Source organism: Pelophylax lessonae, assembly GCF_965119305.1.
Source record: "Pelophylax lessonae genome assembly, chromosome: 3".
Lineage (NCBI taxonomy): Eukaryota > Metazoa > Chordata > Amphibia > Anura > Ranidae > Pelophylax > Pelophylax lessonae.
Genome location: NC_138770.1, coordinates 180,770,728 through 180,784,352, shown reverse-complemented (window position 1 = coordinate 180,784,352; position 13,625 = coordinate 180,770,728).

The following is a 13,625-nucleotide window of genomic DNA, read 5'->3' as shown; positions in this document are numbered from 1 at the left end:
ATTGTGGTAGGTGGGAGGCGGTGGGTACCCCGTAATAGTAAACTCTCTTTATTTATTTTTACCTACAGGTAAGGTTATAATAAAGCTTACCTGTAGGTAAAATTAATATATCCTAAACATGCACCATTTAGCCAATTTAGGAGATATTCTAGTAAGCAGCAGCTAGTGACATCATCGTGGCTCAGCCATTTAAGCTGCAGCAGCCCGCGAACCCAGAAGGAAGACTGAGTGAAGATGAAAGCCTCCGCAGTGGTGACAGCCCACAGCTGGAGGGCTTTGTTTAAAGGTAAGTTTCTCATAATGTGCTAGTATGCAGTGCATACAAGCACATTATGATATTGCTTTGCAGGAAGAATTTTTTTTACCCACATGCGTTCACTACAGCAGGTTTTTTTTTCCTCCATAATAGAGTTGCATTGTGAGTTTAGAAACCCATCTCAGGTCATATTATTAGCGCTAAGCAATCTGTTGAGATGGTTTTATGTTTTGCCCACGCAATTCCTTTAGAATTGTATATATTTTTTTAGAAGAATTAAATGAACCCATTGTTAAAAAAACTAAAAAAAAAAAAAAAATGTTTACAGGTTACCAGTTTAGAGTTACAGGGGAGAATTATTGCTCCCGCTCTAACGTTCGCAGCGATACCTCACGTGTGGTTTGAATGCCATTTACATTTGCATTTTGTTTGCGCGATGTTACCGTGATTCGGCAGGCGGAAATAGCGGCAACATCATACAGCGTTTGGGGTGCCATTGCAAATCACGGGAAACGCACAGGCGTCCCGCGATTTGCAATGATTTCTGGATCGCAGGCAGAATCGCGGTGATTCTACCCGCGATCCGCTACGCCCACATGTGAACGTAGCCTTAGAGAATTGCTGGCTGAAAAAAAAAGATATCTGGATGATGCCTATAGCTGCAGGTATCATTCAGATATCTCCACTTCAACCTAATGACATCCAGCTATGGTTAAGTGGCACCACCGCACATCGGAAAATATGACATGTTTTTATTTGTGACTTTGAAAAAAGATTCAAAGACTATTTTCTCTGCGTTTTTGTGGTTAAAGCAGCCTATTGAAGTGCATGGCCTACCTACCACCCAGATGCAGATATGTGAACCTAGCCTTATATCACCCTAAACGCAGGAAGCAGATGCATTCTTTTCTGCGCAGAAAAACAAGCATCAGACACAAAATGTGTGGTAAAGCAGTAGTAAACACCGCTTAGAAAATTGTACCTACAGGTAAACCTTTAATAAAGCTTACCTGTATGTACAATGAATTCCTCCTGAATGTGCACCGTTTAGGAGATATTAACTATGGTTGTAGCTGGTGATGTCACCGACGCATGCGAACTGCACTCTAAATTGAGGAGACCACTGTAGCGTCAATCCAGAGCACTGAGCTGCAACTGTGATGTCATCGTGGGTGTGAGAGTGACGTCATCATGGCTTGGCCATTCAAACGGCTGGATCCTGCGAACCCAGAAGGAAGATAGAAGTGGCAGGAACCATGACAGAGTGCCGCTGGAGGGCTTTGTACAAAAGGTAAGTCTCTCATAATGTGGTGCAACTTGCAGGACCTTTTTGTTTTTTGTTTTTACAGACTTAACCACTTGACCTCTGGAAGATTTACCCCCTTCATGACCAGGCCATTTTTTGCGATATGGAACTGCATTATTTTAAATGCCTATTGCGCAGCCGTGTGATACTGTACCCAAATAAATATTATGTCCTTTTTTCCCCACAAATAGAGATTTCTTTTGGTGGTATTTGATCACCTGTGCGGTTTTTATTTTTTGTGCTGCAAACAAAAAAAGATTGCCAATTTCGAAAAACACAAAATTTTTACTTTCTGCTATAAAATTATAGCAAATAAAAAAATGTAAAAAATCAAATTTCTTCATCAATGGTCCAACATGTATTCCGCTATATATTTTTGTTAAAAACAATCCCAATAAGCGTATATTTATTGGTTTGTGCAAAAGTTATAGTGTCTACAAACTATGGGAGATATTTATTGAATTTTTCTTTTTTATTTACTAGTAATGGTGACGATCGGTGACTTATAGCGGGACTGTGATATTACAAAGGACAAATCGGACACTGACACTTTTTTGGGAACCAGTGACACTAAAACAGTGATCAGTGCTAAAAATATGCACTGTCACTGTACTAATGACACTGGCTGGGAAGGGGTTAACATCAGGAGCATTTAAAAGGCTAACTGTGTGCCTAGCTAGTGTTTTTGTACAGTGTGGGAGCTGCTTTGCCTAGGGGAAGACATGGATCGATGTCCCTGTTTTGCAGCAACACAGAATCCATGCCTTCCCTCCTGACAGAACGGCAATCTGCCTTGTTCTGGCCAGTCACTTCACTGGGTATAGGTAAGGGTTTACAACCACTTTAACAATGCACAAAACTCAACGTGGCAAAAGGCTACATCAGCTACTTTGCTGTGTGTAGGGGTGCCCATTGAAATGCCTGGGCTGCCCTCTAAGGACACGCACACTGTGATTTGTACACATTGTAAATATGCCAAGGTGTGAATGTAGCCAAATACACTACTGCATGTTGAGGTGTTTTGCATCAAAAAAAAAAAAAAGCTTGATTTACTTTTCTTAGGGCTTGTATACGCTAGCAATTGAGGAGCAGTAAAACCCCACAGTTGAAGCAGATTTTTACCACCCCACAACCACTCCCCCTTTTAGCTGCAGTGGCAGTAAGTGTATGCATGGCACGGCTGCAAGGCTTTGCGGAAGTGGCAGGAATTATACCCCCTGTTGTTTTTGGCAGGTTTAGCACCCACTGAGTGTAACTCATTAAAGTGAACTGCTCTGCAAGCGCCCCACAGTCAAGTGTAATGCATGTGGATGTGAGACACTACTGCAGGGTTAAAGCGGGTGATGAGGCAGCGATATGATAACCTCCTCACTGCCCGTCAAATACTGTCTCTTCAGAGACAAAAGCAATTGTAAACAAGCTCTTAATCCGTTCTGGTACGTTGGCAGCCCATTCAAAATAAATGCCTGATCACAACACGTTACCATATGACTTAACCGCTTGCCGACCATATAACGTTCAAATGCAGAAGCAAAGCTGTTGTACCAAGTACGTGACCTGCGCGACTCACAGCACTTGATTCATCACAGCACATGACAATCACTGAGTCCCGGTGTTCCGTGAAAAAACCATACCCGTGAGAAAACCATACCCTCGTCACTTCCGGTGCTGCTACGGAGGGTATGGATTTCTCACGGTACTTACACTTGCCGCCGTTACATTAAAACAGCTCCTCTGCAACATCAGTCATCTCCGCTCCTCTCCCTGTCACTTCCCTCATCTCGCCTAATAAATATAAAAGCGGATCACGGAGCCGAGATCGGCGTCATTTTCATCTCATACACCCGCCGCCGCTTTTATATTTATTAGGGGAGATCAGGGAAGTGACAGCGATAGAAGAGGAGATGTTTAATGTTGCAGCCGAACTGTTTTAATTATACCGCCGCAAGTATGACATTTCACACAGTGCCGTGAGTTTTTCCTACCCTCTGAGCATGCGCACTTGTGATCTTCTTTGCTGTTCAGTTACGTGTCCGGGGCTCTGAGCATGCGCACTGCTGCGCTGCTCAGCTGTTTCACACAGGAAGTGACGAGGGTATGGTTTCTTCATGGGGTATGGTTTTTTAACGTTACACCGGCCCATTGATCTGCCGACACCCAGTGATCAGCTCTGATCTTCCCCAAACACAGCTCTGTGAATGTAAACAACACAGAGTTGTGTTCAGTGACAGGGAATCTTGTTGTTTGTTCATTCCTTTCTAAAGAGGGAATGAAAACAACTAGATGCCCAGTAAAAGCAGCACACAGTATACACATAAACACTGGTTAGGCACACATTTAACCCTTTGATAGTCCTAGATGTTAACCCCTTCCTGCTCAGTGCCATTGGTACAGTAACAGTGTACAATAAAACCTTGGATTGAGAGTAGCAGGACCAGCTAATTTTTTTTCATAAATCTTGACTTGATAAACAAGCAATGTCTTGATATGCAAGTAGTGTCATGTCACAATTGAGTATAAAAGAGAAGAGAGTTGCCTGTTAGGCTCGGTTTATACTGGGGTGGCTTCAAAGCCCCATACAGCGTGCCTTCAGTGCGGCTTGCAAACGACGTCTTTAAAAGAAGTTAATGCAAGTAGACCCCAAGTAGTGCAAGAATCTTTTTCTAAGTTGGAGCGAGCTCCGACTAGAACTGTTCCACTGCACTGAATGGAGCGCGAATTGTCAGGCAACTAAGTCGCCCCAGTGTGAACTGAGCCTAAGTGTAGCAGTATGAATACATTTTAAAACTCCGTATGTTACCTTACTAAATTTGCAATAGTACACAATTATTACAATTGGAAAAGACCAACATTAGCAACGCTATTTAATGTCTATGTTTACAAAAGGCTTTTGATGGAAAATTAGCAACCCAATAGTCCAATAATGTCCTTTCCTCCCCCCGGTGTACAAACCCAATTCCAAAAAAGTTGGGACACTGTACACATTGTGACTAAAAAAGGAATGGACTAATTTACAAATCTCATAAACTTATGTTATCTATATTATATTGTGAATAAAATATATCAAATGTTGAAAGTGAGACATTTTGAAATGTCATGCCAAATATTGGGTTTATTGGATTTCATGAGAGCTACACATTCTAAAAAAGTTGGGACAGGTAGCAATAAGAGGCCGGAAAAGTTAAATGTACATATAAGGAACAGCTGGAGGACCAATTTGCAACTTATTCGGTCAATTGGCAACATGACTGGGTATAAAAAGAGCCTCTCAGAGTGGCAGTGTCTCTCAGAAGTCAAGATGGGCATAGGATCACCAATTCCCTCAATGCTGTGGTGAAAAATAGTGGAGCAATATCAGAAAGGAGTTTCTCAGAGAAAAATTGCAAAGAGTTTGAAGTTATCATCATCTACAGTGTATAATATCATCCAAAGATTCAGAGAATCTGGAACAATCTCTGTGTGTAAGGGTCAAGGCCGGAAAACCATACTGGATGCTCGTGATCTTTGGGCCCTTAGACAACACTGCATCACATACAGGAATGCTACTGTAATGAAAATCACAACATGGGCTCAGGAATTCTTCCAGAAAGCATTGTCGGTGAACACAATCCACCGTGCCATTCGCCGTTGCCGGCTAAAAATCTTTAGGCCAAAAAAGAAGCCGTATCTAAACATGATCCAGAAGTGCATGAATTTTCTCTGGGCCAAGGCTCATTTAGAATGGACTGTGGCAAAGTGGAAAACTGTTCTGTGGTCAGACGAACCAAAATTTGAAGTTCTTTTTGAAAAACTGGGACGCCATGTCATCCGGACTAAATAGGACAAGGACAACCCAAGTTGTTATCAGCGCTCAGTTCAGAAGCCTGCATCTCTGATGGTATGGGGTTGCATGAGTGTGTGTGGCATGGGCAGCTTACACATCTGGAAAGGCACCATCAATGCTGAAAGGTATATCCAAGTTCTAGAACAACATATGCTCCCATCCAGACGTCGTCTCTTTCAGGGAAGACCTTGCATTTTCCAACATGACAATGCCAGACCATATACTGCATCAATTACAACATCATGGCTGCGTAGAAGAAGGATCTGGGTGCTGAAATGGTCAGCCTGCAGTCCAGATCTTTCACCTATAGAAAAGATTTGGCCCATCATAAAAAGAAAGATGCAACAAAGAAGACCTAAGTCAGTTGAGCAACTAGAAGCTTGTATTAGACAAGAATGGGACAACATTCCTATTCCTAAACTTTAGCAACTTGTCTCCTCAGTCCCCAGATATTTGCAGACTGTTATAAAAAGAAGAGGGGATGACACTTCCTGGAACACCGTCTTGCGTGCGTTCCACTGGGAAATAGGAAGTGACATAGATGGTTAAGGTAAACCGGAAATTACATCAATGCGTTTCACCCGCCTCCCTGAACCGCTTCCCTGGTAGCGTGTACAGCGACCAGTCATCTTGGTAACTGCGTGCTCACACGACGCATTTCGTCATCACGACTTCGACTGAGGGCCCGGGAATCACCGCGACTCACACTGAGCAGGACCAGCGGTGAGCGCTACAGTCAATACCAGTCAACTACTTGCTATTTTGATTTTTGGATGTCAGGCATCAACCTGGATGTTATATATCCTTCATGCTTGAAAGTTGTTTTACACTTGTAAGCGCATTTTATGAGGGGAGAAGGGGATACAATTTTATATTTAATAAATCGTTTTAGCAATATCACACTATTAGTCCTCTTTCTTTTATGACTATTTTATGGGAGCTCGCAATCTCTGAGTGGCAATCTAAGGGCGATCAAATTAACAGGGTAAACATTACACAGTGGTAAACATGGCCTTGTCCCAACTTTTTTGAGATGTGTTGATGACATGAAATTTAAAATCAACTTATTTTTCCCTTAAAATTACACATTTTCTCAGTTTAAACATCTGATATGTCATCTATGTTGTATTCTGAATGAAATATTGAAATTTGAAACTTCCACATCATTGCATTCTGTTTTTATTCACAATTTGTAGTGTCCCAACTTTCTTGGAATCGGGTTTGTACATATAATTTGGATGTTCACACCATGCACCTTCACCACACCTCTCGTGATTCCCTTTAAGGTAATGGGCAGTCACCAGAAAGACGATACACTGCACCTTTATTTAAAACAAATTGTTTGGGTGTCAGTCTCCACTCCATCATAAACCTCCAGAGCAAGCATTGAATCCTCCGCTTCCTGTTAATTTGATCGCCCTTAGATTGCCACTCAGAGGTTGCGACCTATATTCCTTCTGCAGCAGAAGCTCCCATAAAATAGTCATAAAAGAAAGGGGACTAATAGTGTGATATTGCTAAAACGATTTATTAAATATAAAATTGTATCCCCTTCTCCCCTCATAAAATGCGCTTACAAGTATAAAACAACTTTCAAGCATGAAGGATATAGAACATCCAGGTTGATGCCTGACATCCAAAAATCAAAATAGCAAGTAGTTGACTGGTATTGACTGTAGCGCTCACCGCTGGTCCTGCTCAGTGTGAGTCGCGGTGATTCCTGGGCCCTCAGTCGAAGTCGTGTGAGCACGCGGTTACCAAGATGACTGGACGCTGTACACGCTACCAGGGAATTGATGACGCTCAGGGAGGCGGGTGAAACGCATTGATGTAATTTCCGGTTTACCTTTACCATCTACGTCACTTTCTGTTTCCCAGTGGAACGCACGCAAGACGGTGTTCCAGGAAGTGTTTTGCCATTGATTGACTGCTTATGTTCTCTACTCATTTGTGAGTATTCTTGCCTACTTTTTACAAATAAACTATTTATATACAGTACTTCACTATGATCCCTCTATTTAATTGGGCTGAGCCCATTAAAGAAACACTATTCGTCATCTGAAGAAAGTATGTTTTCTGGAAGATACTTTGATCAGATAAAATACAATAAAACCCGCGCCCTTATGAGCAGCGAACTCATACACCTGGAATGTAAAATGAATATATAATAGAATGGAGTCGCGCTAAAAGATGAATATAAAAACTGTATTGTCACATAGTGCAGCAACAATGAATATAACTGTAAGTCCCCTCTCAGTTGTAGTTCAGCCTCAGTTCATATACAGTTCATGATGAAAAATTAGATATCAAATTTCCACCCTGGTGCTTGGTAAAACAGACAGCTTGTGAATCCCTCCACCACACAGAGCCTCTTACCAGAGAGGAATGGAAGACGCACAGTAAGTAGTTATAGGACTACTTTGCCTGTTCCCAGCAAATCAGCTCCAGTATGATCCGGCCATACAGTATACACCAAGGTAGATAGATACACAGCCACTTGGACAGGAACCCCTCTCAGGGGGTAGATGCGGTGTCCACGCTGTGGCTACAGGCTATACTTGTTTGTATACTCGGTGAGTTTGATGTGGCTTTTTGAATAAATTGCTTACTGAAACAATATCACGCTATGGGCCTGTCTTGCCTTCTTTTTCCATCTATCTATACATCTACCCCCTGAGAGTGGTTCCTGTCCAAGTGGCTGTGTATCTATCTACCTTGGTGTATACTGTATGGCCGGATCATACTGGAGCTGATTTGCTGGGAACAGGCAAAGTAGTCCTATAACTACTTACTGTGCGTCTTCCATTCCTCTCTGGTAAGAGGCTCTATGTGGTGGAGGGATTTACAAGCTGTCTGTTTTACCAAGCACCAGGGTGGAAATTTGATATCTAATTTTTCATCATGAACTGTATATGAACTGAGGCTGAACTACAACTGAGAGGGGACTTACAGTTATATTCATTGTTGCTGCACTATGTGACAATACAGTTTTTATATTCATCTTTTAGCGCGACTCCATTCTATTATACTTTGATCAGATACCCAGGACTCTGTACTCACCCCCCATAAAGCTACATTCAACCCAACAGAGGGTCTTTATTTTTGGTGAGTAGGGGTGCAAGAGGGGAGTGTGGCACCTTGGCACTGATGAGCACTTTTTTCAGCACAAAGAAATTAAAGGAACACTAACACAGTTTGAGCACCTTTGCATTTGTTGTTGGACAATTTATGGACTTTTTTTTATTGAATTATTGATGAATTTTGAAATACTTATTGCATTTTTGCACCTTTATTTTTATATGGATTGTGTGCATTTGGCACTTTATCTTTAGCACTCCGGTCACTTTATATTTATTATACACTTTATATTTATATTCATCATGTACACATATATGTAGTAAGCGGTGTTATCATTTATTTAACACAGATAATATCTCCATTTGGTGGCCCTGAAATTTCTTTTTTTTTTTTTTAATCAGATCATTTTTATTGAGAAAAAGAAAAACGTTTTTTTAGATACAGAAAAGTACAAAGCACACGAGCTACAGAGCGTAAAGATGCATAAAGTACAAATGGTTAAACATCAGCAGGGTGGACACAACCATACAGCGACATAGTATAATGTGATATCCGAAAGAATGTATCAATAGAAGTCGCCAATAAGTGCATTCTAAATGGCCGTGTACCCCACATTCGCAACTAAGCAACTCCCCAGGAGCCAGGTAGGATGACAATACAAGGATCAATTATATTCATTAAGTCAAATCAAAAAGGGGGCTCCCAGGGGTTGTAAGAAACCTACCAGACCGACTGTCCGCACTGAGTAGCAACAGGAGGTCAACCATACAGCACCCTGGGTAGCAGTGTAAAAGAGAAAGAATAAAGACCCCCAAAGGGCAAAAGAGTAAGAAAGAAAACAAAACATACATGCCAATGGTGAATAGCCTCCACGTCCCACCTCCCCGAAAACAGGAATCCACTGCACATAGTCAACAACAGTTGCTGTAAGCTCCCCCTCATTACAGTACATACAAAACAAACTCCAATATGCAAATAAGTACCGCAAAGCTAGGTGTTCACTCCCCCCATTATCCTGTTTGTCACCAAATGAAGAGGGGCCAAGCCTGGGACATCCAGCCACGGCCCCCAGATACGTTCAAATTTCAGGGCGCTTCCTCTGTGCTTATAGGCAAGATCCTCCCTGACCAAAAGCGATTTAACCTCCTCTGTCCACTCAGCATGGGTAGGGGCGTTTGGGGAGATCCATTTCCTCGCTATCAATTTCCTAGCAAGGAACAGGGTCCGAAGGACCGCAATATGCACCCCAGGGGTATATAGCTCTTCATCTAGCCAGCCCAAAATGCAGAGCTTGGGATCCAGAGGAAGGGTCAGCTTCCATATAGAGTTTACAGAGTGTAACACCACAGTCCAGTAGCGGTGCAACTTCGGACATTTCCAAAGCATATGCAGGAGAGTGCCTGTATGTATCCTACACCAAGGGCAGAGCGGGGAATCCCTTCTCTGCCAACGGTGCAGGCGTTGAGGAGTCCTATATGTGCAGTGTATGATAAATAACTGGGTGAGTTTTTGAGAGGAGGACAACGAAACTTTAAGTACTTTGTCCAGGATACCTATCCATTCTTCCGATGAAATAGGCCCTACATCCACGGGCCAATCCGCCCGAAATTTAAAGGACATAGACTTCGATATGTGATCCATGAAAGAGATATACAGGGAGGAAATTTGTCCCCTTTTAACCGCCGAACCCAACAAATTAATCAGGATTACTGGATTACACAAACTCCAAACGGAGCCCCTGGCCTGCGACGCAAGGGCATGGTGCAGTTGCAAATATTGAAAAAACAAGGAGTTAGGTAAGCCAAATTCTGTACGCAGCGCCTGAAAGCCCTTAAGGATACCTCCCCCATACAATTGCGCAATAAATTTAATTCCAAACCTTTCCCAGTTCAAAGAGTCCCTACGTTTATCTAGTTCCTGATAGTTAGCGTTAGGAATGATGCGGGAGAATTTAGCGTACCCTTCGTAGCCAAAGTGTTGCTTGGCCCTGCGCCAAGTCCTATCTAACAAAAGAAGGGTGGGAAACTGGGGAGATGTCCCCAAGATGCCAGCTTCCAATGATTCAATCAATGAGCCAGTTGCCAAATGCGTCACCAGGATCCTCCTGATCAGGTCACCATCGTCCTCCCGCAGCCAGCCCGTCAGATGTTGCAGTTGGGCAGCCAAATAATAATAAAGCGGGTTGGGGACACCAATCCACCACCGTCTTTAGCCTCTTGAAGTGTCTCCAGGCGAATCCTAGGAGACTGCTTCTTCCAGATGAGCGCACGGTAAGCCGTGTTAAACTTTTTGAAAACGTGGATTGGAATCCATAGGGGCGCACTGTGCAAGGCATAGAGCAACTGGGGGTTCCAGATCATTTTGATCAAATTACATTGGCCGACAACCGACAGAGGCAATTTGACCCAACTGGCTAACTGTGCCTTAAACCTGTGAAGTGATTGGAGTGTTGTAAATATTTTTTTTTTTACCTGAAAAATTTAGTAAAGAAAATAAAAAAAAAAAAAAAAAAAAAAAACCTGTGAAGTAGGGGAAGAACATTAAGCTTAACATAGCGACCTATATCAGAGTGTACCCTAATTCCCAGATATTTGAACTCCTCCACCACCAGCACCTGAGACGCCTATGGCAGCAGGGCCTCCCCCAAAGGGTCTAAAGGCATCAGGACAGACTTATCCCAGTTAATCTGGAAGCCCGAGAAGGATCCAAATCTGCGAATCAGGGTCATGAGCTCAACCAGGGAACCTGAAGTGTCACCCAGGAATAGTAGGGCATCATCAGCATAAAGCGCAATTTTCTCCTCCGCCTCCCCCCGCCTAAACCCGTGAATCACAGGATGAGCTCTTAGAGCCGCCGCCAGGGGCTCCACAGCATAGGGGCCGTGTGCCCCTATGTAATGGGAAAGATTGAGAGAGTGTGCTATTAACCCGGAGTGGGCGCCGTGTACAGCAGTTGTATCCACTCAATGAAAGCTGGCCCGAACCCCATTCGTTCTAGCACCACCCATAGATACCTCCACTCCACGCTATTGAAGGCCTTGGCGGCATCGAGCGATAGGATCGCCCTGTGACCACAGTTATCTGGTGGAAGTTGCATATTCAAAAACAGTCTATGGATATTGGTGGCCGTGGATCTTCCGGGTATGAACCCGGACTGATCCCCGTGGACAAGCTTAGCAACTACTTTAGATAATCGCATAGCTAGTACTTTAGCGAGGAGTTTCAGATCTGTCGCCAAAAGAGAGATGGGCCGATATGATTCAGGGTAAGTCAGATCCTTCCCGGGCTTCAAAAGAACCACTACCACCGCCTCATACATGGATGGGGGACGTACCCCCACGCCATAGGAGGCCATGATGGTGTGGAGTAGTTCCGGCAAGAGCATCCCACCAAAAGCTTTGTATAGTTCCATAGGAATCCCATCCGTACCCAGGGCTTTAGAGTTAGGAAACGTCGCTAGGGCCTCCTGGAGTTCCTCCAATTTAATGGGGGAGTCCAAGAAAGCCCGATCCCCGACGGAGAGTTAACTGAAACTCCTGCAAAAAATCCTGTAGATCACCCGGTTCATAGGACACCTTGGAAGAATACAGATCCTGATAAAACGTGCGGAACCCCTGCAAAATGGATGGAGTGTCAGTGACCACCTGAGCTGAAGGAAGAGTCAGCCTATGCACAATCGGTAAAGGTTTCTGCGCCCTAGAAATGACAGCAAGCATGCGACCAGTTTTTTCCCCCTCCTCGAAGTAGGCCTGGGAGGTGAAAAAACGCTTATGTTCTGCCTGCTGCTGTTGCACAGAATGGTAAAAACGCTGCGCCTCAAGCCAGCAGTTCTGGTTATCCGTGGTAGGTGAGAGCAGGTACAGCGGCAGAAGTGCCTGACCTGGGCTACAGAGAAGCAGCACTGGACTGTTGCTCAGTGGTCCAAAGTACTTTTTTCGGATGAAAGCAAATTTTGCATATCATTCGGAAATCAAGGTGCCAGAGTCTGGAGGAAGACTGGGGAGAGGGAAATGCCAAAATGCCTGAAGTCCAGTGTCAAGTACCCACAGTCAGTGATGGTCTGGGGTGCCATGTCAGCTGCTGGTGTTGGTCCACTGTGTTTTATCAAGGGCAGGGTCAATGCAGCTAGCTATCAGGAGATTTTGGAGCACTTCATGCTTCCATCTGCTGAAAAGCTTTATGGAGATGAAGATTTCATTTTTCAGCACGACCTGGCACCTGCTCACAGTGCCAAAACCACTGGAAAATGGTTTACTGACCATGGTATTACTGTGCTCAATTGGCCTGCCAACTCTCCTGACCTGAACCCCATAGAGAATCTGTGGGATGTTGTGAAGAGAAAGTTGATAGACGCAAGACCCAACACTCTGGATGAGCTCAAGGCCGCTATCGAAGCATCCTGGGCCTCCATAACACCTCAGCAGTGCCATAGGCTGATTGCCTCCATGCCACGCTGCATTGAAGCAGTCATTTCTGCAAAAGGATTCCCAACCAAGTATTGAGTGCATAACTGAACATAATTATTTGAAGGTTGACTTTTTTTGTATTAAATATACTTTTTTTTTTTTTATTGGTCAGATGAAATATGCTAATTTTTTGAGATAGGAATTTTGGTTTTTCATGAGCTGTATGCCAAAATTATCAATATTAAAACAATAAAAGGCTTGCACTACTTCAGTTGTGTGTAATGAATCTAAAATATATGAAAGTCTAATGTTTATCAGTACATTACAGAAAATAATGAACTTTATCACAATATGCTAATTTTTTGAGAGGGACCTGTACATTCAGAAACATCCCATTTTCCCAGCAAAAAAATAAACCAACCCTGGGGGTCAACCAGGGTATCTAGGGGTTCAAATCTAGCATTGGCTGAGACCAGGATAGAGACTCCCCGAGAGTACTGAGAGTGAAAGGAGTGAAATTGGGTAGGGAATATCCGAGACCGGAGGTTCTTAACAGTGTCCACAGTCAGATGTGTTTCCTGCAAACAAACAAAAGTGCAATTCTGGTGCGAAAGAAAGGTCAATACCGCTGTGCGTTTTGAGGGTCACTTAGGCCGCGCACATTCCAGGATAGTAATGTTCCGTTATGGATAGCCATCAGGGACAGTCAGTAGTGTCAAGGGCCTCCACAGGTCACAAGGAGCCTGCAGGGCTAACA